This window comes from Loxodonta africana, chromosome 3, assembly GCF_030014295.1.
Source record: "Loxodonta africana isolate mLoxAfr1 chromosome 3, mLoxAfr1.hap2, whole genome shotgun sequence".
Taxonomy (NCBI): domain Eukaryota; kingdom Metazoa; phylum Chordata; class Mammalia; order Proboscidea; family Elephantidae; genus Loxodonta; species Loxodonta africana.
Window position 1 is genome coordinate 16648392 of NC_087344.1, and position 26659 is coordinate 16675050.

At 38.1% G+C, this 26659-nt stretch overlaps 1 pseudogene; it reads left to right on the plus strand.

The window, feature by feature from the left end:
• The first annotated feature begins 6676 nt into the window (after window positions 1-6676).
• Window positions 6677-9560, plus strand: LOC100665382 (putative gustatory receptor clone PTE03; annotated as a pseudogene).
• The last annotated feature ends 17099 nt before the right edge of the window (window positions 9561-26659 follow it).

A 26659-nucleotide genomic window follows, 5' to 3' on the forward strand; every position in this document is an offset into this window, starting at 1 on the left:
TTCTTTAAAATTTTCTATTATTTCTTTGGCAGGGGGCTGGGGCATGTGGTCAGCTTCTCCTTATCTTTCAGTACTTGGGTCTTGACACCCTTTCGTAGGGGGGGATCTTTGGCCTTGGCCCCAGTACTGGGCTCTGAGGACTCAGAGTGGAGTTGGAGAACCAGGTTGACTCCACAAGCTACATCCCAAGTGTACCAGTGTTCTATTAAATATTTTAAAGAAAATACAGCACAGAGTAATAGGATAAACACCTATGTACCAATGCTTCCAGAATTAATGAATGTTGACATTTTGCCATTTTTTTGGTTGTTGTTAAAATAACAAAATGGTACACATAAAGAAGACATACTCTTTATCGTCCCCTCCATTTCCCTTCTTTGCTTCCTAAGAGGCAACCACAGTCTCGAATTTGGTTGGCCTCCAGTGCAGTTTAAGTTGTGTGTGTGTGTGTGTGTGTGTGTGTGTGTGTGTATACCCCAGTAAAAATGCCCATCACCTGGAGAAAGCATAAATTGTGATGTAATCAACGAGTGGAATATCTTAAGGTAGCTAGAGTTAATGAATCAAAACAAAGAATACCAAGACTGATAAATTATTGAATGTATTATTTTTAAGGAGTAATTAGAGTACATAAATGTATTAAAGCAAAACAAAAACATTGCTTATGGATAGCATCATAATAAATGTATTGAATACACAGGGGACTAATGCATACAAGTTCTGTGTTGTTCCCCTGGAGGAAGGAAAAATATTGAGATGTGAAAAATAAAGGAGGATTTCAAATAAATATGCATTATTTTGTTTAAAAAATACTCAATGGAAACATGGCAACATATTTTTTAGATAATATTGTGTTTTTGATGAAGATTTACATAGCAGGTTAGGTTTCCATTCAATAATTTCTACTCAAATTGTTCAGTGACATTGATTTTAATTTGATGGTGCAGAGCGGTGAAAAACCAGGATTTTATTATTTTTCTCTGTACTTCTCAGCATGCTTGAAATGTTTTGTGATAAAAAAATGTAAATTTATATCTATGTTATTTTAAAACTTATTTAAATTTTCCCTTCTTATACATGTCATTTTAGACAAGGTACTTTTTTCTTTTCAGTTTTCATTATTTGTGTTGATACATCTAGATCTAATTTATTCAATTTAATTGCTATATATTTTACAATATATCATTAGAGATGAACATTGATATCATTCATATTCATTGGGGTTCTTTCTTCCCTTTGCTTTTTTACATGCGGAAGAGTCCCAGTGGACTTTTAGCATATCTATTCCTGCGTAAAATTTGTAATTATCTTGCTAGGTATGTCCTTTCTCTGTCTACTCTTCCCCGATTTTTGTGCAACAATTACTCAGTTCTATAATAAGCCATCAGGTTATGCCCATGCAGAACAAATCAGAACAGGAAATACTGAGACGATGTCATTTGTTGAACACCATACTTGATGGTTTTGTCTATTCATTTTCATCCTTACAAAATTGCAGTAAGGTTTTATGATGGTTCCTATCATACAATGAGGTGATGAAAGATTCTCAAGGAGTTCTAAAAATATCTTTGTTGATAAATCAAGTGCTACAGACTCGATTAAAGTCAGGAGTGTCTGTGACCAAATGTTAAACCAATTGATGCTATTAAGGTTGCTGGAAACCCTGGTGGCATAGTGGTCAAGTGCTACGGCTGCTAACCAAAGGGTCGACAGTTCAAATCCACCAGGCGCTCCTTGGAAACTCTATGGGGCAGTTCCACTCTGTCCCATAGGGTTCCTATGAGGCAGAATTGACTTGACAGCTCTGGGTTTGGTGGATTCTGGTTATTAAGGTTGCTTGTTGTCAGAACTTCATGCTTACGACCGGAGCCTCTTTTCAAGCAGCCTGGATGTTTGTGTTGGGAGAGCAGAGTTTGTTTGCCTTGTGCCATTAAGCTAAAAAAATAAGGATCCTAATGAGTCGTTCATCTTTGAAACAGACACTTTCACAGACTTTTTCTACAGCATTGGTTTATAAAAATAAAGGGGAAATGTATCAAAGATGTAGTCGATCAACCGTCACCTGTTTTAGAGATCGAGATATCTTCAGGGGTCTCATCTTAATATCGGAAAAATGGAAGTGTCCTGGAGTTGATCTCGGTACACAGCCTCAGGATTCCCAGAAGAGCCAGTGCCCATGCTTCCTGACCCCAGGTTTGATGGGACCAAGCCAGGAACAGAAGGAAAGAAGATTCAAAGTATCACAATTGATTTTCATATTACCTTTTCTAACATATGCTAATTATACAGTGTAGACTATGAGTCAAAACATAAAAAGAAGAGGGAATGGATGAAGCTACTGAGCAGGGAGGGGTTATTCGAATACTCTGTCATAAAAAGGGAAAGAGGAAGGGAGGAACAGATCCAATGTGCTATCTGGAAAGAGAGGAAAGGAACGAAAAAACCAATCTGAAAGTAATAATCTATTAATAAAGATTAATTATGAGTTCTGTTCCATTTGAAATTTGAAATTCTATGGTTTCTTTTTCCATTGATTTACATGTAAAAATGTGAGTGGCAGTCAAACAGAAAAGAGTTTATATGTGTTTATTTCATACATTGTTGTATTTGGGAAGGTAAGGAATTTCTAAAAATAAATTCCATTATCTTATTCAGTTATCACTATAGCCTTAAATAGTACTTCACAATGACCAGATGTCAGGCTCCTTGCTGAGCAACTTGTATTGATTGAATTTTTTAAGTCCCACAACTACATAAATATTTGAGGTGTCCAGTTATACTTTGCTCAGTGTCTTTTTTCTCCTTTAAGGCTGACTTGACAATTTTTCTTCTTTTTCCACTACCATTGAGATCCTTCGGTAAGCAGCCTAGATGTTTGTGTTGGTAGAGTGTGTCTTTCTTATTCTTGGCTCCGCTCGTTGTTGTTGTTCGGTGCTAACAAGTCAGTTCTGACTTCTAGTGACCCTACGTACAACAGAACAAGTCACTGCGCCATCCTCATGATTCTTGTTATGCTTCAGCCCATTGTTTCAGCTGCTGTGTCAATCCATCTGCTTGAGGTTCTTCCTTGTTTTTGCTGACCCTCTACATTACCAAGCATCATGTTCTTCTCCAGGGATTGGAGATAACATGTTCAGTGTAAGTGTGATAAATTTTCACCTACCTCACTTCTAAGGACAATTCTGGCTGTATTCCCTCCAAGACATATTTGTTCATTCTTCTGGAAGTCCATGGTATTGTAAATATTCTTTGCCAACACTATAATTCAAATGCATCAATTCTTCTTCAATCTTTCTTATTCACTGTCCATCTTTCCCATGCATATAAGATGATAGAGAATACCATGGATTGAACCAGGTGCATCTTTGTCCTCAAAGTGACACCTTTCATTTTTAAGACTTTAAACACCAGTGACTGAAGACCAGATGAGTTGTGGATGACATCGAGGACATCATACATTAAGAAAAAAAAAGGTCATTAAAAAGACAGGAAATGAAGTAAAGAGCAAAATGGATGAAGAAAAGACTCTGAATCTTGCTCTTGAACTTCAGTAGCTAAAGCAAATGGAAGAAATGTGGAAGTAAAAGAGCTGAACAGAAGATTTCAAAGGTCAGCTAAAGAAGAAATATTAAAGTATTATAATGAAATGTGCAAAGACCAGGAAATATAAAACCAAAATGGAAGAACATGCTTGGCATTTTTCAGGCTGAAAGAACTGAGGAAAGAATTCAGACATAAAGTTGCAATTCTGAAGAATTCTATGGGCAAAATATTGAACAACACAGGAAGTCTCAAAAGAAGATGGAAGGAATACAGAGTCACAACACCAAAAAACATTGATCAATGTTCAACCATTTCAGGAGGTAGCAGATGATGAAGAACCAGTTGTACTGAAGGAAGAAGTCCAGGCTACACTGAAGTCATAGGTTAAAAACAAGTCTCTGGAAATTGATAGAATACCAATTGAGATGTTTCAAATAACAGATTTAATGCTGAAAGCGGTTGCTTGTCTATGCCAAGAAATTTGGAAGACAAATTTCTGGACAACTGACTGGAAGAGATCCATATTTGTGCCCTTTGCAAAGAGAGGTGATTCAATGGAATATAGAAATTATTGAAAAATTTCATTAATATCACAAGTAAGTAAAATTTTGCTGAAGGTAATTAAAAATGGTTGTAGCATGTTCATCAATAGGGAACTGTCAGAAATTCAAACAGGATTCAGAAGAGGATGTGAAACAAAGGAGAGAATTTGAAATGAGGTACATCATTGCAGATGTCAGATTGATATTGGCTAAAAGCAGAAAATACCAGAAAGATGTCTACCTGTGTTTTATTTACTATGCAAAGACATTCAGTTGTGTGGATCATAAAAAATTACGGATAACATTGTGAAAAATGGGGATTCCAGCACACTTAAGTGTGCTCGTGCAGAACTTGTGCATAGACTGAGAGGCAGTTTGTACAAACAGAACAAGGAGATACAGCATGGTTTAAAATCAAGAAAGGTGTGCATCAGGGTTTTATCTTTTCACCATGCTAATTCAATCTGTATTCTGAGGAAATAATCTCACAAGCAGAACTTTATGAAGAAGAATGGGGCATCAGGATTGGAGGAAGACTCATCAACAAACTGCAATATGCAGATGATACACCCTTGCTTGCTGGAAGTGAAGAGGACTTGAAGCACTTACAGATGGAGATCAAAGACTACAGCCTTCAGTATGCATTAGACCTCGACAAAGAGAAGACAAAAATCCTCACAACTGGACCAATAAGCATCATGATGAATGGAGAAAATGTTGAAGTTATCAGGGATTTCATTTTACTTGTATCCACAATCAGTGCCCATGGAAGCAGCAGTCAGGAAATCAGATGACATTGCATTGGGCAAATCTGCTGCCAAAAACCTCTTTAAAGTGTTAAAAAGCAAAGATGTCAGGATTTTGCTTAGGACACACTAACAAATTGTTGCTTTTTTTTATTTTCCAGTTTTTGAAGACTCATGTAGTTCCTCTTTCCTCCCATTCTTCTGTTTTGGGGAAAAAAGGATGTGCTACATATCAGCTTGTTGCCCTGGTGGTGCAGTGATTAAGAGCTCTGTTGCTAACTGAAAGGTTGGCTGTCCAACCCACCAGCTTCTCCATGGGGGAATGATGTGGCAGTCTATTTTCCCAAAGATTTCAGCCTTGGAAACTATATAGCAGTGTCACTCTGTTCTATAGGGATGCTATAATTTGGAATCAACTCTGTAGCAATGAGTATATACCATTTATGAGAATAATGTTTCCATCTTCAAACATATGGAAGAAAAGAGTCTCATTGACATAATAGGATAACAGCTTGAGATTTCAGGTAGCACATTCTGTCTTGACTTCAGTTCCTGAGTGTGGGTCCTGTCTTGATGCTGTCACTACCTATGTGGTCAGAGTTTAGATAACCCTGAATACCAGGGAAAGCACTTGGGTTTTAATTCAGTTGGAACTTTTCAAAAGGCAAGTGATGGAATCTGTTGACCCTTCAGGATGCCTGGTCATCCCCTACTCAGAGGTTGTATCATGTGGTGGTATGATGTATGCTCCAAGATCTCACAGCCTGAGTTCAAATCCTGTTACTACTGTTTTGCAGAGTGCCATGTACTTTGTATCTGTAAATTCACCACACTTTTCCTTTACCTTCACTTGAGGTCATGGATATAATGTAGGAAAATAGAAGTTCCTAATTCACATCTCTGTTGTGAGAATAAATACAGCAAATCCTGAAAATTTCCTGAAATAGTCAGGACTCAGTAAGTGTTAGCAGTGGTAATGGCAACAGTTTTTGACAATTATGATATTATTACTATACATTCTAATAATACTGCTATTAATTAGAACAATAATAACAAGGATTAAGAACTTAAATGGTGGGACTTTAAATGGAAATACAAAATTGAAAGGTATAATTTTGAGGAACACCAGAAAATGATTGAGTCGAGGGCTTGAACTCCTCCCCAAGTCCCTCTGCAGAGCCTGGTGAGCCAGGTCCCCATCTCCTCATGAAATGCACCACATCTGTTCCTCCCTGCAGATGAGCTGATTGTACATGGGCCATAATGGTTGATGTTCTAGAAGAGTGGACCTCAAAGGGTGGTCCCAGGCCATCAGCAATAGCATTTGAGAATTTGTTAGAAAGAACAAATTTAGAGCCTTAGACTCCAAATTCTGAAGCCAATACTCTGTGGGGGCTCAAAAAGGCCTTCAGATAATTCTGATGAAAATCAGTTTGAGAACCATTGCTGTAAAACGCGGATGTAGAATTTGTTTTTCTGCTAGTTTGAAGCCTTTGGAAAATTCCAAAGGTAAAAACCATGTATTTTTTTTTATTTCCTTCCTATTACTGGGCACAATGTTGATAAACAGTATTTAATAAACACATAGATACTACCTATGTGGTCAGAGACTTGAAGACTTTTAAAGCAAAGAGCCCTGGTAGCATAGTGTTTAAGAGCTTGGCTGCTAACTAAAAGGTCAGCAGTTGAAATCTACCAGCTCCTTCTTGAAAAACCCTAGGGGCCAGTTCTACTCTGTCCTGTAGGGCTGTTATTAGTCTGATATCACTCAAGGCACACAACAAGAACAAAATCAAGGAGACCACTTGGGTCTTTATTCAGATGGAAATGTTTTTGGTGATATGATAACAGATGTGATAGAAAACAGAAGGAGGGAGGAAGGTAGAGAGGATGGAACAGAGACAGATGAAGGGAAAGAGTGGGAGAGGGAAGGAGACAGAAAAAATATTTGTAGTATTCACTTCATTTCACAATACAAATGTGAGAATTTCTCTAAATAAGCAATCTTTATAGATCTCTTTCCTATCACTTCCATCATCAGACTCATCAACAACATGACATCAGAAAACCAAACTGGTATAGCAGCATTCTTCCTCCTGGGGCTCTCAGAGGATTCAGAACTGCAGCCCTTCCTCTTTGGACTATTCCTGACCACGTACCTCGTCACAGTGTTGGGGAACCTGCTCATCATCCTGGCCATCAGCTCAGACTCCCACCTCCACACCCCCATGTACTTTTTCCTCTCCAACCTGTCCTTCACTGACATCTGTTTCAGCACCACCACGGTCCCCAAGATGCTGATGAACATCCAGACACAGAGCAAATCCATCAGTTACACAGGCTGCCTCACCCAGGTGTGTGCTTTGTCATGATATTTGCAGGCATGGAAAATTTTCTCCTTGCAGCAATGGCCTATGACCGCTATGTGGCCATCTGCCAACCACTGAGGTACACAGTCATCATGAACTCTCACCTCTGTGGCCTGCTGATTCTCCTCTCCTTGTTCATTAGTTTGGTGGATGCCCTGCTCCACAGTCTGATGATACTAAGTCTATCCTTCTGCACAGACAGGGAAATCCCTCACTTCTTCTGCGAACTTGCTCAGGTCATCAAACTTGCCTGCTCCAATACTTTTCTCAATAACATCCTGACATATTTACTAACTAGCGTACTGGGTAGTGTTCCTCTCCTTGGGATTATTTTTTCTTACTTTAAAATTGTTTCTTCCATTCTGAGAATACCATCAGCTGGTGGAATGTATAAGGCTTTCTCCACCTGTGGGTCTCACCTGTCAGTGGTTTTCTTATTCTATGGGACAGCTTTTGGGGTGTACATTAGTTCTGCAGTTACTCGTTCTTTCAAGAAGACAGCAGTAGCCTCAGTGATGTACACTGTGGTCCCTCCAATGATGAACCCATTTGTCTACAGCCTGAGGAACAGGGACATGAAGGAAGCCTTGAAGAAACTCCTGTGGAGAACATCTTCTTTTTCATGATTGTATTATCTGCCTTAGCCTTGGGCTTCTAGATGAGTCATAGTGAAATAGTACTGGGGGAATCAGAATGTTACATTCTTGTAGTAACAAGAGTCTTTTTTTTTTTACATTTTGATGATAAAAAGCTTTATATGTTTATCAATTCAAATGCATTTTTACTTATGAGTATATTTATTTACTTACACATGCTTCTGTCTTGTGACAATTTTTACCGTATTAGCAAGGCATGTTAAAGCATTTATTTATTTATGTTTATTTTGGTAACTATGTATGTAATGAAACATTTGTCGTTTCAACATTTTTTACATGTGCCACTTAGTGGCATTAATTACTTTCTTCATGTTGATCAATCATCACCACTATTCATGTTCAAATTTTTCCCTCACTCTTAGCCAATGTCCCTAAGCAATGAGTCTCCCTTTCTTTTTTCTTACTCACTGACCCTGATAAGCAGTAATAAACTTTGGTCTCTATACACTCACTTATTCTAGGTATCTCATTTATGTGGGATCATACAGTATTTGTCCTTTCGTAACTGACATTTCATTCAGCATAATGTTTTCAAGGTTCATCTATGTTGTAGGATGTATCAGGACTATTTCTCTTTATGGCAAGTAGTACTCCATTGCATTATGACACATTGCTTACCCATTCATCTGTTGACGGGCATTTAGCCCGTTTCTGCCTTATGGCTATTGTGAATATGCTGCAATGAACACTGGTGTACGATTATCTGTGTTCTTGCCTTCAATTCTTTTGCTACAATGGCTATATACCATAGTGACTAACAGTAGTGCAAAATAAGTATGGAAACTGACTTTGCTCCTCTCTAGTTTTGTGATATTTGATTGATTGTGTGCTAGGACAGGTTTCCCTCCAGGTTACCAGATGGCTGCATCCATTACAGGCATTGTATAACAGAAAGCTGACTATGCCTTTTTTTCTTTTCTTTTTCTTTAATAAAGAGGTTACTTTTCCAATGACTCTTTCAGAAGACATCCTTTCACAGCTGATGTGCCTGAATTGGGACATACAAAACCCTTCATAAGCCATTCTCTGGTGAAGGGAATGGAATTATTATGAGTGGATTTGACATATCGTCTACAGCAGTTGTTCTCCAACGTTAATGTGTATGAGAACTGGAGAACTTGTTAATTCACAGATTCCTGGGCTCATCTTCAGTGATTTTGGTAGCCCTGGTGGTGCAGTAGTTAAGCATTTGCCTGCTAACCAAAAGGTAGTGAGTTTGAATCCAACAAATGCTCCTTGTAAGCCCTATGGGTGCAGTTCTACCCTGTCCTGTGGAGCTGCTATGAGTCAGAATTGACTCAACAGCAATGGGTTTGGCTTTGGTTATTGTGAAATGGGCCCATGAATGTGCATGTCTGACAAGCTCATATGTGATTTCACTGTGGATAGCCCAGGTATTACATTCGTAGTGACACTGATCAAGAATGAAAATACCGTTGGGAACGCAGTAGGCACCATGTCTGGCAAACAGTAAGTACTCAATGAAATTTAGCTAATATTGTATTCCATATGTAGCCATCTATTCTTGGACCTTGCAATCTTTTTGCTTTCGCACATTTTTTAACATTTGCTTTAGCAGTTAGTTTTCCTCATCTTTATTTAAATATGTATCAGTGTTTTGAGTAAATCTAGTAATATAATCAAAGACACAGTTATGGGTTTTGCAGGCTAAGATGAATTATGTTTCCCTGAAAGTTAATTTGCTTTGATTCCTTCTCAATGATTACCTGCTAGCAATGAGTTTGACTTTTTTCTTTTTACCTCGTGTCACCCTTTCTGTTGTTTGTTATTCATTTCAGATGAAATCCACACATCAAATGTGCTTGAATAAAGCTAATAAGGCCACTGTAGTCTTTGAAGGACTCAACCATATAGGGGAGGTGTTGGATGTGACACTATAGGGAAGCAAGGAGAAAGTTTGCTTTTATTGAAGATCACTTTTAATCTAAGGAGATAATTTGTGGTAAAAATGGATGACTTCCTGGAATACTCAGTAACAGCCTTCTGTTTTCATCCTCACTGACTTCCATTATTTTCACCACCACTTCTGGGGACAGCTCTCGGACCGGCCTCCATGGCATTTGCTAGGGCAGGATTTCACCCAGTGATGGCCTTAGCCACCTGCAGCATCTTGGGTCTTTGTTAAATCTGCAGCTATCTGCCCCTCATTCAAGGACCACTGACTCTGGACCCTGTGGATAGGCCCTTAGAGAAAACATGATTAAAAAGACCCTTGTGAAATAGTGATGAGCTCTATATTCTAGAAACATGTCTTTAATACTAGAATGTATTTAAAATATGATACATGAAAGATTATTTTTTGTGAAATATAGCACACATATATAAAATGTGTGTAATTTAACTATTTTTCTTATAGAATATTCATATAATATAAACATATATGTCCACCACTTAAATAGAAAAATGACATTTACAGTCATCTAGAATCCTCCTGTGAGACTCTCAGTCTAATCATCCTCCCTCTTGCCAAGAAATATCCACTATCCTGAATTTGTATTTATCATTTTCTTAGCTATTCCTTACATTGGGTTGAATCCTATGAAATTCCTAGCATTTCACTCTTTTTGACATATAAAACTTCTGTTTCATGTATTTCAACATAATAGTTTTACTACCTCTACACATATCCCTTTCTTCCACTTCATAAATGGAATCTATGAAAAAACCACAGCTAACATTTTACTTAATGGACTGCATGCTTTCCTTTTGAATCAGGAAAGAAAAAAGGATGTCCACTCATTCTATGTCTATTCAACTTGTGGTAGAGGTTGTAGATAGGGAAATTATGCAAAAAAGGAAGAAGAAGAAGTAAAAGGCACCAACTTGGAAAGGAAGAGATAAGACTCCCTCTATTTGCAGATGACATAGAGAAAATCCTAAAGAATCTGATGAAATTCTATTTGGACTAATATACACTCTCAGCGAGGTTGCAGGATACAAGATCAATGTGCAAAAGCCAATTGAATTTTATATACTTGAAATAAACAATCCAAAAATTGAAACTAAGAGAAATGATTCACTTTACAAAAGCATCAAGAAGAATACAATGAAATACTTAGGGATAAATATAATAAAAGAAGTGTAAGACACATTTTTAAAAGTGCAAAATATTGTAGAAATAAATTTGAGAAGATCTAAATAATTAGAAAAAAATACACCATATTCATGAATTGAAATGCTGCAAAAGGTCTCTTTAAAGCCCTGAAAAGCAAAGATGTCACTTTGAAGACTAAGGTGTGCCTGACCCAGACCATGGTGTTTTCAATTGCCTCATATGCATGGGAAAGCTGGACAATGAACGATGAAGACCAAAGAATTGACACCTTTGAGTTGCGGTGTTGGTGAAGAATATACTGAGGACTGCAAAAAAAATGAACAAATCTGTCTTGGAAGAAGTACAACCAGAATGCTCCTTGGAAGCAAGGATAGTAAGATTATGTCTCATCTACTTTGGACATGTTATCAGGTGGTATCAGTCCATGGAGAAGGATGTCATGCTTGGTAAAGTGGAGGGTCAGCAAAAAAGAGGAAGACCCTCAACAAGATGAAATGACACAGTAGCTGCAACAATGAGTTGAAGGATAACGATTGTGAGGATGGTGGAGGACAGGCAGTATTTAGTTCTGTCATTCATATGGTCACTATGAGTCGGAACTGACTTGATGGCACTTAACAACAACAACATGAAATACAGAGGGCCTCTAGACCAGGGACCAAGGATAGGGACTCCTTTTGTCTAGACTGCCTCCAAATTATAAGATTAAATTTTAATGCTTCCTAAAAGATTCTTTAAAAAGTTTTTTTTAATTAAAAAAGAAAAAAAAACCCTAGTGGCATAGTGGTTAAGTGCTATGGCTGCTAACCAAAAGGTCGGCAGTTTGAATCCACCAGGTGCTCCTTGGAAACTCTACGTGGCAAAGAAATAATAGGTGCCCAAATTGGAAAGAAAAACGTAAAACTATATTTGTAGGTGACTTCAGAGATGATGTAGAGAAAATCTTAATCTGCTAAGACACTATTTGGACTAATAACTGCACTCAGCAAGGTTATAACATACAAGATCAATATGCCAAAATCAATTGTATTTCTATATACTTGCAATGAATAATGCAAACATGAAATTAAGCAAACAATTCCATTTACAAAAGCATCAAAAATTACAGAATAAACTACTTAGGAATAAGTTTTAGAAAAGAAGTGTAAGACATGTATTGAAAAGTAAAAACTATTATTGACATAACTTTAAGATCTAAATAATTAGAAAAAATACATCATGTTCATGAGTTGGAAAAATTAGCATTTTTAAGATGGCAATATTCTCCAAACTGTTGTACTGATTACACAATTCCTATAAGAATTCCCCCCACGTATCTGTCGGTTTGTCGTACTGTGGGGGCTTGTGTGTTGCTGTGGTGCTGTAAGATATGCCACTAGTATTCAGATACCAGCAGGGTCACCCATAGAGGACAGGTTTCAGCTGAGCTTCCACACTAAGAAAGACTAGGAAGAAGAACCCGGCAGTCTACTCCAGAAAAGCATTAGCCAGTGAAAACCTTATGAATAGTAGCAGAACATTGTCTGATATAGTGCTGGAACATGAGCCTCCCAGGTTGGAAGGCACTCAAAAGATAACCGGGGGAGAGCTACCTCCTCAAAGTAGAGTTGACCTTAATGACATGGATTGAGTAAAGCTTTCGGGACCTTCATTTGCTGATGTGGTACGACTCAAAATGAGAAGAAACAGCTGCAAACATCCATTAAAAACCGGAACCTGGAATGTACAAAGTATGAATCTAGGAAAATTGGAAATCATCAAAAATTAAACGGAGAGGAGGCGGGGCCAAGATGGCAGACTAGGTGGATGCTACTGCGGATCCCTCTTGCAACAAAGACTCGGAAAAACAAGTGAATCGATCACATACATAACAATCTACGAACTCTGAACAACAAACACAGATTTAGAGACGGAGAACGAACAAATACGGGGAGACAGCGATTGTTTTCAGAGCCAGGAGCCAGCGTACCAGTCAGCGGATTTTCTGGAAAAACTAGTTTCCCAGTGATGGCTCGGAGACAGCAGTCCATATCAAACCACATAAAGAAGCAGACCATGACAGCTTCTCCAACCCCCAAACAAAAGAATCAAAATCTGTCCCAAATGAAGATACAATCCTGGAATTATCAGATACAGAATATAAAAAACTAATTTACAGAATGCTTAAAGACATCACAAATGAAATTAGGCTAACTGCAGAAAAAGCCAAGGAACACACTGATAAAACTGTTGAAGAACTCAAAAAGATTATTCAAGAACATAGTGGAAAAATTAATAAGTTGCAAGAATCCATAGAGAGACAGCATGTAGAAATCCAGAAGATTAACAGTAAAATTACAGAATTAGATAACGCAATAGGAAGTCAGAGGAGCAGACTCGAGCAATTAGAATGCAGACTGGGACATCTGGAGGACCAGGGAATCAACACCAACATAGCTGAAAAAAAATCAGATAAAAGAATTAAAAAAAATGAAGAAACCCTAAGAATCATGTGGGACTCTATCAAGAAGGATAACTTGCGAGCGATTGGAGTCCCAGAAGAGGGAGGGGGGACAGAAAACACAGAGAAAATAGTTGAAGAACTCCTGACACAAAACTTCCCTGACATCATGAAAGACGAAAGGATATCTATCCAAGATGCTCATCGAACCCCATTTAAGATTGATCCAAAAAGAAAAACACCAAGACATATTATCATCAAACTTGCCCAAACCAAAGATAAACAGAAAATTTTAAAAGCAGCCAGGGAGAAAAGAAAGGTTTCCTTCAAGGGAGAATCAATAAGTTCAGACTACTCAGCAGAAACCATGCAGGCAAGAAGGGAATGGGACAACATATAGAGAGCACTGAAGGAGAAAACCTGCCAACCAAGGATCATATATCCAGCAAAACTCTCTCTGAAATATGAAGGCGAAATTAAGATATTTAGAGATAAACACAAGTTTAGAGAATTTACTAAAACCAAACCAAGGCTACAAGAAATGCTAAAGGAGATTGTTTGCTCAGATGACCAATAATATCAGGTACCAGCACAATACAAGGTCACAAAACAGAACGTCCTGATATCAACGCAACTCAAATAGGGAAAGCATAAAAACAAACAAATTAAGATTAATTCTAAAAAAATAAATTAATTAATTAAATAATACACATAACAGGGAATCATGGAAGTCAATAGGTAAAAGATCACAATAATCAAAAAGAGGGACTAAATACAGGAGGCATTGAACTGCCAGATGGAGAGTGATACAAGGCGATATAGAACGATACAAGTTAGGTTTTTACTTAGAGAAACAGGGGTAAATAATAATGTAACCACAAAAAGGAATATCAACTCCATAACTCAAGAAAAAGCCAAGAAAAACGTAACGACTCAACTAACATAAAGTTAAACATTATGAAAATGAGGATCTCACAATTTACTAAGAAAAACGTCTCAGCACAAAAAAGTATGTGGAAAAATGAAATGGCCAACAACACACATGAAAAGGCACCAAAATGACAGCACTAAAAACTTATTTATCTATAATTACGCTGAATGTAAATGGACTAAATGCACCAATAAAGAGACAGAGAATCACGGACTGGATAAAGAAACACGATCCATCTATATGCTGCCTACAAGAGACACACCTTAGACTTAGAGACACAAACAAACTAAAATTCAAAGGATGGAAAAAATATATCAAGCAAACAATAAGCAAAAAAGAAGAGGAGTAGCAATATTAATTTCTGACAAAATAGACTTTAGACTTAAATCCACCACAAAGGATAAAGAAGGACACTACATAATGATAAAAGGGACAATTGATCAGGAAGACATAACCATATTAAACATTTACGCACCCAATGACAGGGCTGCAAGATACATAAATCAAATTTTAACAGAATTGAAAAGTGAGATAGATACCTCCACATTTATAGTAGGAGACTTCAACACACCACTTTCAGAGAAGGACAGGACATCCAGTAAGAAGCTCAATAGAGACACGGGAGACCTAATTACTACAATCAACCAACTTGACCTCATTGACTTATACAGAACTCTCCACCCAACTGCTGCAAAATATACTTTTTTTCTAGTGCACATGGAACATTCTCTAGAATAGACCACATATTAGGTCATAAAACAAATCTTTGCAGAGTCCAAAAACATCGAAATATTAGAAAGCATCTTCTCAGACCACAAGGCAATGAAACTAGAAATCAAAAACAGTAAAACTAGGGAAAAGAAATCAAATACTTGGAAAATGAACAATACCCTCCTGAAAAAAGACTGGGTTATAGAAGACATCAAGGAGGGAATAAGGAAATTCATAGAAAGCAACGAGAATGAAAATACTTCCTATCAAAACCTCTGGGACACAGCAAAAGCAGTGCTCAGAGACCAATTTATATCGATAAATGCACACATACAGAAAGAAGAAAGAGCCAAAATCAGAGAACTGTCCCGACAACTTGAACAAATAGAAAGTGAGCAACAAAAGAACCCATCAGACACCAGAAGAAAACAAATAATAAAAATTAGAGCTGAACTAAATGAATTAGAGAACAGAAAAACAATTGAAAGAATTAACAAAGCCAAAAGCTGGTTCTTTGAAAAAATTAACAAAATTGATAAACCATTGGCTAGACTGACTAAAGAAATACAGGAAAGGAAACAAATAACCCGAATAAGAAACGAGAAGGACCACATCACAACAGAACCAAATGAAATTAAAAGAATCATTTCAGATTACTACAAAAAATTGTACTCTATCAAATTTGAAAACCTAGAAGAAATGGATAAATTCTTGGAAAAACACTACCTACCTAAACTAACACATTCAGAAGTAGAACAACTAAATAGACCCATAACAAAAAAAGAGATTGAAACGGTAATCAAAAAACTTCCAACAGAAAAAAGTCCTGGCCCGGACGGCTTCACTGCAGAGTTCTACCAAACCTTCAGAGAAGACTTAACACCATTACTACTAAAGGTATTTCAAAGCATAGAAAAAGACGGAATACTACCCAACTCATTCTATGAAGCTACCATCTCCCTGATACCAAAACCAGGTAAAGACATTACAAAAAAAGAAAATTATAGACCTATATCCCTCATGAACATAGATGCAAAAATCCTCAACAAAATTCTAGCCGAGAGAATCCAACAACACATCAAAAAAATAATTCACCCTGATCAAGTGGGATTTATACCAGGTATGCAAGGCTGGTTTAATATCAGAAAAACCATTAATGTAATCCATCACATAAATAAAACAAAAGATAAAAACCACATGATCTTATCAATTGATGCAGAAAAGGCGTTTGACAAAGTTCAACACCAATTTATGATAAAAACTCTTACGAAAATAGGAATTGAAGGAAAATTCCTCAACATAATAAAGGGCATCTATGCAAAGCCAATGACTCGATGGCACTAGTTTTTTTTTTTTTTTTTATGCAAAGCCAACAGCCAATATCACTCTAAATGGAGAGAACCTGAAAGCATTTCCCTTGAGAACGGGAACCAGACAAGGATGCCCTTTATCACCGCTCTTATTCAACATCGTACTTGAAGTCCTAGCCAGGGCAATTAGGCTAGACAAAGAAATAAAGGGTATCCAGATTGGCAAGGAGGAAGTAAAGCTATCACTATTTGCAGATGACATGATCGTATACATGGAAAACCCTAAGGAATCCTCCAGAAAACTACTGAAACTAATAGAAGAGTTTGGAAGAGTCTCAGGTTATAAAATAAACATACAAAAATCACTTGGATTCCTCTACATCAACAAAAAGAACACCGAAGAGGAAATAACCAAATCAATACCATTCACAGTAGCCCCCAAGAAGATAAAATACTTAGGAATAAAACTTACCAAGGATGTAAAAGACCTATACAAAGAAAACTACAAAGCTCTACAACAAGAAATTCAAAAGGACATACTTAAGTAGAAAAACATACCCTGCTCATGGATAGGAAGACTTAATATAGTAAAAATGTCTATTCTACCAAAAGCCATCTATACATTTAACGCACTTCCGATCCAAATTCCAATGTTATATTTTAAGGGGATAGAGAAACAAATCACCAATTTCATATGGAAGGGAAAGAAGCCCCGGATAAGCAAAGCATTACTGAAAAAGAAGAAGAAAGTGGGAGGCCTCACTCTACCTGATTTCAGAAGCTATTATACAGCCACAGTAGTCAAAACAGCCTGGTACTGGTACTACAACAGGCACATAGACCAATGGAACAGAATTGAGAACCCAGATATAAATCCATCCATGTATGAGCAGCTGATATTTGACAAAGGACCAGTGTCAGTTAATTGGGGAAAAGATTGTCTTTTCAACAAATGGTGCTGGCATAACTGGATATCCATTTGCAAAAAAATGAAACAGGACCCATACCTCACACCATGCACAAAAACTAGCTCCAAGTGGATCAAAGACCTAAACATAAAGACTAAAATGATAAAGATCATGGAAGAAAAAATAGGGACAACCCTAGGAGCCCTAATACAAGGCATAAACAGAATACAAAACATTACCAAAAATGATGAAGAGAAACCAGATAACTGGGAGCTTCTAAAAATCAAACACCTATGCTCATGTAAAGACTTCACCAAAAGAGTAAAAAGACCACCTACAGACTGGGAAAGAATTTTCAGCTATGACATCTCCGAGCAGCGCCTGATCTCTAAAATCTACATGATTCTGTCAAAACTCAACCACAAAAAGACAAACAACCCAATCAAGAAGTGGGCAAAGGAGATGAACACACATTTCAGTAAAGAAGATATTCAGGCAGCCAACAGATACATGAGAAAATGCTCTCGATCATTAGCCATTAGAGAAATGCAAATTAAAACTACGTTGAGATTCCATCTCACACCAACTAGACTGGCATTAATCCAAAAAACACAAAATAATAAATGTTGGAGAGGCTGCGGAGAGATTGGAACTCTCATACACTGCTGGTGGGAATGTAAAATGGTACAACCACTTTGGAAATCCATCTGGCGTTATCTTAAACAGTTAGAAATAGAACTACCATACAACCCAGAAATCCCACTCCTCGGAATATACCCTAGAGATACAAGAGCCTTCACACAAACAGATATATGCACACCCATGTTTATTGCAGCTCTGTTTACAATAGCAAAAAGCTGGAAGCAACCAAGGTGTCCGTCAACGGATGAATGGGTAAATAAATTGTGGTATATTCACACAATGGAATACTACGCATCGATAAAGAACAGTGACGAATCTCTGAAACATTTCATAACATGGAGGAACCTGGAAGGCATTATGCTGAGCGAAATTAGTCAGAGGCAAAAGGACAAATATTGTATAAGACCACTATTATAAGATCTTGAGAAATAGAAAAAACTGAGAAGAACACATACTTTTGTGGTTACGAAGGGGGAGGGAGAGAGGGAGGGAGAGGGTTTTTTATTGATCAATCAGTAGATAAGAACTGCTTTGGGTGAAGGGAAAGACAACACTCCATACAAGGAAGGTCAGCCCTATTGGACTGGACTAAAAGCAAAGAAGTTTCCGGGATAAAATGAATGCTTCAAAGGTCAGTGGAGCAGGGGCGGGGGCCTGGGGAACATGGTTTGAGGGGACTTCTAAGTCAATTGGCAAAATAATTCTATTATGAAAACATTCTGCATCCCACTTTGAAATGTGGCGTCTGGGGTCCTAAATGCCAACAAGGGGCCATCTAAGATGCATCAATTGGTCTCAACCCACCTGGAGCAAAGGAAAATGAAGAACACCAAGGTCACACGACAACTAAGAACCCAAGAGACAGAAAGGGCCACATGAACCAGAGACCTACATCATCCTGAGACCAGAAGAACTAGTTGGTGCCTGGCCACAATCGATGTCTGCCCTGTCAGGGAGCACAACAGAGAACTCCTGAGGGAGCAGGAGATCAGTGGGATGCAGACCCCAAATTCTCATAAAAAGACCATACTTAATGGTCTGACTGCGACTAGAGGAATCCCGGCGGCAATGCTCCCCAGACCTTCTGTTGGCACAGGACAGGAACCATCCCCGAAGACAACTCATCAGACATGAAAGGGACTGGTCAGCGGAGGGGAGAGAGATGCTGATGAAGAGTGAGCTAATTAAATCAGGTGAACACTTGAGAGTGTGTTGGCAACTCTTGACTGGAGAGGGGATGGGAAGATAGAGAGAGAGGGAAGATGGCAAAATTGGCACGAAACGAGAGACTGAAAGGGCTGACTCAAGAGGGGGAGAGCAAGTGGGAGAAGGGAGTAAGATGTATGTAAACTTACATGTGACAGACTGAATGGATTTGTAAATGTTCACTTGAAGCTTAATAAAAGTTAATTAAAAAAAATGAAATGGAACACATGAACATCGATATTCTAGTCATTAGTGAGCTGAAATGGACTGGTATTGGCCATTTTCAATCAGACAATCATATAGTCTACTATGCTGGGAATGACAGCTCAAAGAGGCATGGTGTTGCATTCATCGTCAGAAAGAATGTTTCAAGATCTATCCTGAAGTACAATGCTGTCAGTGATAGGATAATATCCATATGCCTACAAGGAAGACCAATTAATAGAACTATCATTCAAATTTATGCACCAACCACTAGGGCCAAAGATGAAGAAATAGAAGAATTTTATCAGCTGCTGCAGTCTGAAATCGATCAAACATGCAATCAAGATTCATTGATAATTACTGGGAATTGGAATGAGAAAGTTGGAAACAAAGAAGAAGGATCAGTAGTTGGAAAATATGCCCTTGGTGATAGAAACAATGCTGGAGATGGAATGATAGAATTTTGCAAGACCAACGACTTCTCCATTGCAAATACCTTCTTTCAGCAACATAAATGGCGACTATACCCATGGACTTTGCCAAATGGAACACGCAGAAATCGAATTGACTACATCTGTGGAACAAGATGATGGAAAAGATCAATATCATCACTCAGAACAAGGCCAGGGGCTGACTGTGGAACAGACCATCAATTGCTCATATGCAAGTTCAAGCCAAAATTGAAGAAAATCAGAGCAAGTCCATGAGAGCCAAAATATGACCTTAAGTGTATCCCACCTGAATTTAGAGACCGTCTCAAGAATACATTTAACACATTGAATACTAGTGACCGAAGACCAGATGAGTTGTGGAATGACATCAAGGACATCATCCATGAAGAAAGCAAGAGGTTACTGAAAAGATAGGAAAGAAAGAAAAGACCAAGGTGGATGTCAGAGGAGACTCTGAAACTTGCTCTTCAGCATCGAGCAGCTAAAGCAAAAGGAAGAATTGATGAAGTAAAAGAACTGAACAGAAGATTTCAAAGGGCCTCTCAAGAAGACAAAATAAAGTATTATAATGACATGTGCAAAGAGCTGGAGGTAGAAAACCAAAAGGGAAGAACATGCTGGGTGTTTCTCAAGCTGAAAGAACTGCAGAAAAAATTCATGCCTCAAGTTGCAATAGTGAAGGATTCCATGGGGAAAATATTAAAAGACACAGGAAGCATCAAAAGAAGATGGAAGGAATACACAGAGTCATTATACCAAAAATAATTAGTCAATATTCAACCATTTCAAGAGGTGGCATATGATCAGACACCGATGGTACTGAAGGAAGAAATCCAGGCTGCTCTGAAGGCATTGGTGAAAAACAAAGCTCCAGGAATTGATGGAATATCAATTGAGATGTTTCAACAAACATGCAGTGCTGGAGGTGCTCAACCGTCTATGCCAAGAAATATGGAAGAGAGCTTCCCGGCCAAATGACTGGAACAGATCCATATTTATGCCTATTCCCAAGAAAGGTGATCCAAAACCGAAGTAGGAAATTATAGAACAATATAATTAATATCACACGCAAGCAAAATTTTGCTGAAGATCATTCAAAAACGGCTGCAGCAATATATCGACAGGAAACTGCCAGAAATTCAGACCAATGTCAGAAGAGGACATGGAACCAGAGATATCATTGCTGATGTCACATGGATCCTGGCTGAAAGCAGAGAATACCAGAAGGATGTTTCCCTTTGTTTTATTGACTATGCAAAGGCATTGGACTGTGCGGATCATAACAAACTATGGATAACGCTGTGAAGAATGGGAGTTCCAGAACACTTAATTATGCTCATGAGGAACTTTTACATAGATCAAGAGGCAGTTGTTTGGATAGAACAAGGGGATACTGATAGGTTTAAAGTCAGGAAAGGTGTGCATCAGGGTTGTATTCTTTCATCATACGTATTTAATCTCTATGCTGAACAAATAATTCGAGAAGCTGGACTATATGAAGAAGAACGTGGCATCAGGATTGGAGGAAGACTCATTAACAACCTGGGTTATGCAGATGACACAACCTTGCTTGCTGAAAGTGAAGAGGACTTGAAGCACTTACTAATGAAGATCAAAGACCACGGCCTTCAGTATGGACTGCACCTCAACATAAAGAAAACAAAAATCCTCACAACTGGACCAATGAGCAACATCATGATAAACGGAGAAAAGATTGAAGTTGTCAAGGATTTCATTTTACTTGGATCCACAATCAACACCCATGAAAGCAGTAGTCAAGAATCAAAAGAGGCATTGTATTGGGCAAATCTGCTGCAAAGGACCTCTTCAAAATGTTGAAGAGCAAAAGATGTCACCTTGAAGACTAAGGTGTGCCTGACCCAAGCCATAGTATTTTCAATCATGTCACACGCATGTGAAAGCTGCACAATGAATAAGGAAGACTGAAGAAGAGTTGACGCCTTTGAATTGTGGTGTTGACGAAGAACATTGAATATACCATGGACTGCCAAAAGAGGGAACAAACCTGTCTTGGAAGAAGTGAGGCCAGGGTGCTCCTTAGAGGGAAGGATGGCAAGACTGCATCTTATATACTTTGGACATGTTGTCAGGAGGGATCAGTGTCTGGAGAAGGACATCATGCTTGGCAGAGTACAGGGTCAGCTGAAAGAAGAAGACCCTCAATATGGTGCATTGACACAGTGGCTGCAACAATGAGCTCAAGCATAACAACGATTGTAAGGGTGGCGCAGGACCGGGCAGTGTTTCGTTCTGTTGTGCATAGGGTCGCTATGAGTCGGAACCGACTCGATGGCACCTAACAACAACAACAACATAAGAATTCCAGATTATTTATTTACACAAATTGGCAAATTGATTCTAAAATTCATGTGGAATTACTAGGGACACAGAATAAGCAAAACTATCTTGAAAAAGGAGAAAGGAGAACTCACACTTCTTGATTTCAAACTTACTACAAAGCAACAGTAATCAAGAGAATGTGGTAAAAAAAAAAACTAGCACAAAAATAGACATATAGATCAATAGATTAGAAATGAAAGTTTAGAAATTAACCCATATGTATATATAATATGTATCTATCTATCTATCTATATACACACACACATATATGTAGAGCTCATCTCAACAAAGGTGCCAAGATCACCCAATGGGGGAAGAATGGTCTTTTTGATAAATGGTGCTAGGACAAATGGATAGCCACATGCAAAAGGATAAAATACGACGATTACCTCAAATGAGATTAAAAAAAAAAACTCAAAGTGGATCAAGGGCCTGAATGTAAGAAGTAAAACTGAAATGCTTAGAAAACATAGGGACAAATCTTGACCTTAGATTTTGCAAAAGATTCTTAAATGTAGACCAAAAGCACATGCAAACAAGGAAAAAAAATAGATAAATTGAATTTGAAAACACATTAAAGAAGTGAAAACGCATAGAATTAGAGAAAGTATTTGCAAATCAAATATATTTCATATAGTTTTATTCCAAAATAAACAGACAAATAACCATTTAAAAAGAGAATAAAAGACTTGAATAGACATTTCCACAAAGAAGAAATGCACAGGAAAAAAGATACTCAACATTATTAGTCATCAGGGAAATGCAAATCAAAACTTCAGTGAGATACCACTTCATTCCCACTAGGATAGCTCCTATTTAAAAAAAAATAAAAAAGCATATGTTGGTGAAAATGTGGAGAAATTAAAAATTTTGTGTATTCCTAATGGGAATGTGAAATTGTTGCCAGCACCTCTTCACATTTAATTGAAGGAGGTTCTTGCCTTTCACAGATCAAGAATGAACAGGTGAGGCATGGGGAATTTTCCATACAAGCAAAGCTTTTTTAAAAGAGGCTTGCAAGAGGAGATGAGGAGGGCCTAGGCAACACTTACTGCCATCACCCTGAACTAAGAGCTTGCATAGGTTTTTAAAGGTGTTTGAGTGGGGAAAGGATTTATGTTTATTCATGGGCATAGGCAGGGTTTTCCAGGAAGTGGCCCATTTGGGTGGGGATATGTTAATTAAGGTGCACATGCAGTGGTTTTCTAAGATAGTTCCAGTCTCCCGGGCTTCTGGGGTTCATTGCAGGACTTATTATGAAGTGCTGCTCCCCCAGTTCGGTTCCCCGGATTCAGCTTTAGCTCTCTGTTGCCCCTGGTGGAAGATCACATAGCGGTCAGAGGTGGATATTCTGCGCATGTCCCTAGGGCTGGTTCCATTTGGTTGCTTTTGAAAAAAGACAGCTTTGAGGAAATCTGTGAGCTCTATCATTAGGCTGCTTCGACTCATTGTTCCAGGATGCGTTTTGTCTGTTGTTGTTCGTTCCTTATCTATTTGCAGCTTCGGTTACTACAAGGTTAGAGCTGACCTCAGGTGCCTCTGGATCCCCTGTCTTAAAATGGTACAGCCATTTTGGAAAATATTCTGGTAGTCCCTCAAATTATTAAACTTAGTTACCATAAAAAAAAAAAGTAATTTCATTCCTAGGTATATATCTAAAAAAAGAAAACATATATCCATGCAAAAATTGTAAACAAATGTTTACAGCAGCATCTCAAATAGCTATGAAGTAACAAATGGATAAAAAAAAAATGTGACATATCTGTACAATGGAATGTTATTTGGCCATAAGAATGAATGAAGTAATGCTACCTGCTACAACATGGGTGAACCCTGTAAATATTATGCTAAGTGAGAAGAGTCAGTCACTAGAGACCATATATTACATGATTCTATTTCAAAGAAATGTCCAGAACTGGGGAATCTATAGAGTTTTCTCAGGGCCGGGAGTGGGAGGGGAATGAGAGGATTGTTGTTGTTGTTAGGTGCCACTGAGTTGATTCCAACTCATAGGACAATATGCACAACAGAACGAAACACTGCCTGGTCCTGCGCCATGCTCACAATGGTTATGCTTTAGCCAATTGTTGCAGCCACTGTGTCAGTCCATCTCATTGAGGGTCTTCCTCTTTTTGTCTGACCCTCTCCTTTACCAAGCATGATGTCCCTCTCCAGGGACTGATCCCTCCTGATAACATGTCCAAAGTGTGTGAGACCTAGTCTCACCATTCTTGCTTCTAAGGAGCATTCTGGTTGTACTTCTCCCAAGACAGATTTGTTTGTTCTTTGGCACTCCGTGGAATATTCAATATTCTTCACCAACATCACAATTCAAAGGCATCTATTCTGCTCTGGCCTTCCTTATTCATCATCCAGCTTTAACATGCATATGAGGCGATTGAAAACACCATGGTTTGGGTCAGGCACACTTTAGTCTTCAAGGTGACATATTTGCTTTTCAACACTTGAAAAGGTCTTTTGCAGCAGATTTTCCCAATGCAATGCATCTTTTGATTTCTTGACTGCTGCCTCTGTGGGTTTTGATTGTGAATCCAAGTAAAATGAAATTCTTGACAACTTCAGTCTTTTCCCCGTTTATCATGATGTGACTTACTAGTCCAGTTGTGAGAATTTTTGTTTTCTTTATGTTGAAGTGTAACCCACACTGAAGGCTGTGGTCTTCGATCTTCATCTGTAAGTGCTTCAAGTCCTCTTCACTTTCAACAAGCAAGGTTGTGTCATCTGCATATTGCAGGTTGTTAATGAGTCTTCCTCCAATCCGGATGCCCCATTCTTCTCCATATAGTCCAGCTTTTCGGATTATTTGCTCCACATACAGATTGAATAGGTATGGTGAAAGTATACAACCCTGACACACACCTTTCCTGACTTAAACCACACAGAATCCCATTGTTCTGTTCTAACGACTGCTTCTTGGACTATATACAGGTTCATCATGAGCAGAATTAAGTGTAAAAAGAGTACAGCGTTTCTTTTTAAAATGATGAAAATGTTCTAAAATTGACTAAGGCGATGGTTACACATATATGTGAATTTACTAAAAACCATTGAATTGTACACTTTAAATGAGTAAATTGTATGGCTTTGGTTTATACCTTAATAAAGTTATTGTCTGAGTTATTTAGTGCTGCTATAAGAGAAATACCACAAGTGGGTGACTTTAAAAAAGAGATATTTATTTCCTCACAGTAAAGTAGGCTCGAAGTCCAAATTCAGGGCATCAGTTCCAGGGGAAGTCTTTCTCTCTCTGTGGGCTCTGGACGAAGGTCCTTCTCACCAGTCTTCCCCTGGACTAGGAGCTTCTCCTCACAGGAACCCCGAGTCCAAAGGACGCACTGTGCTCCAGCCACTGCTTTCTTAGTGGCATGAGGTCCCCCTGTCTCTCTGTTGGCTTCTCTGTTTTATATCCCAAAAGAAACCTGCTCAAGAAACAATCCAGTCTGTAAATTTGAGTTCTGCCTCATCAACGCAACTGCCACCCATCCCGCATCATTAACATCATAGAGGCAGGATTTACAATGCATTAGAAAATCACATCAGATGTCAAAATTGTGGACAATTATATAATACCGGGAATCATGGTCCATCCAAATTGATACACACATTTTTATGGGGACAACATTGAATCCATGATGGCTGTTAAAAAATTAGAATCTATTCAGAGGAGAATTTCTGCTCAGATAGTGGTATTTGATATTACAAATGAAAAGTTTTAAATCCATTTTGTGACCCAGAAATTAGCTATGAATTGTGTATATTACATGCAAACATTGTAATGGGATCCATTTAGGAAATACTATTGGAATCATTATTCCCTTTTCTTGAGCATGCAGAATATGACCCAGCTGGACCTGCAGAATATGACCCAGCTGGACCTGGACACACAAGTACTCACAGGGACACATCAACTGGGCCCTCAGTTAAAAAGACAGTAGTTAAGACAACATTGAAAAATATCTTTTAGGGATCCTTTCACATAAACCAATCAAACAGAACACAAAAGACTTTCCACTCTTCTTTTTTTCTATTAGCATTTAGTGAATAGAAAATTTGTTGGGCCAATGAAGACCATCTCTCTGTCATTACTGAAACTTGTATCAACGATTGTAGGATCACATTTTCTAGCTAATTCCTGAAAAGGTGAAGCTTTTTCAATGGTTTTGCCCATTTGTAATGTTAATATATACTGATGACTCTGTAATGTTCCTTGGACTCTGGCAGACATAGCTCTAGCAGCATGCTCGTCCATTTTCCCATTCTTGCCTATTCTGTAGTATTTCCTTGGACTTGGATAGACATGAGTCTAGCAACATGCTTGTTTGTTTTCCCTTCTTTCCTGTTCTGTAATATTTCCTTGGATCTGGGTAGACATGAGCTCTGGCAGCATGCTTGTCCACTTCCCGCTCTTGCCTTTTTGAATATATGCTGAATAAACCTTTCATTTTGCTTTATTAAACTTTGTGATGTTTTTACCCTACAACAGGTTATATATGGTTTTATTGCAGAAAAAAATTATAAACACTTTTAATTTTATCATGCAC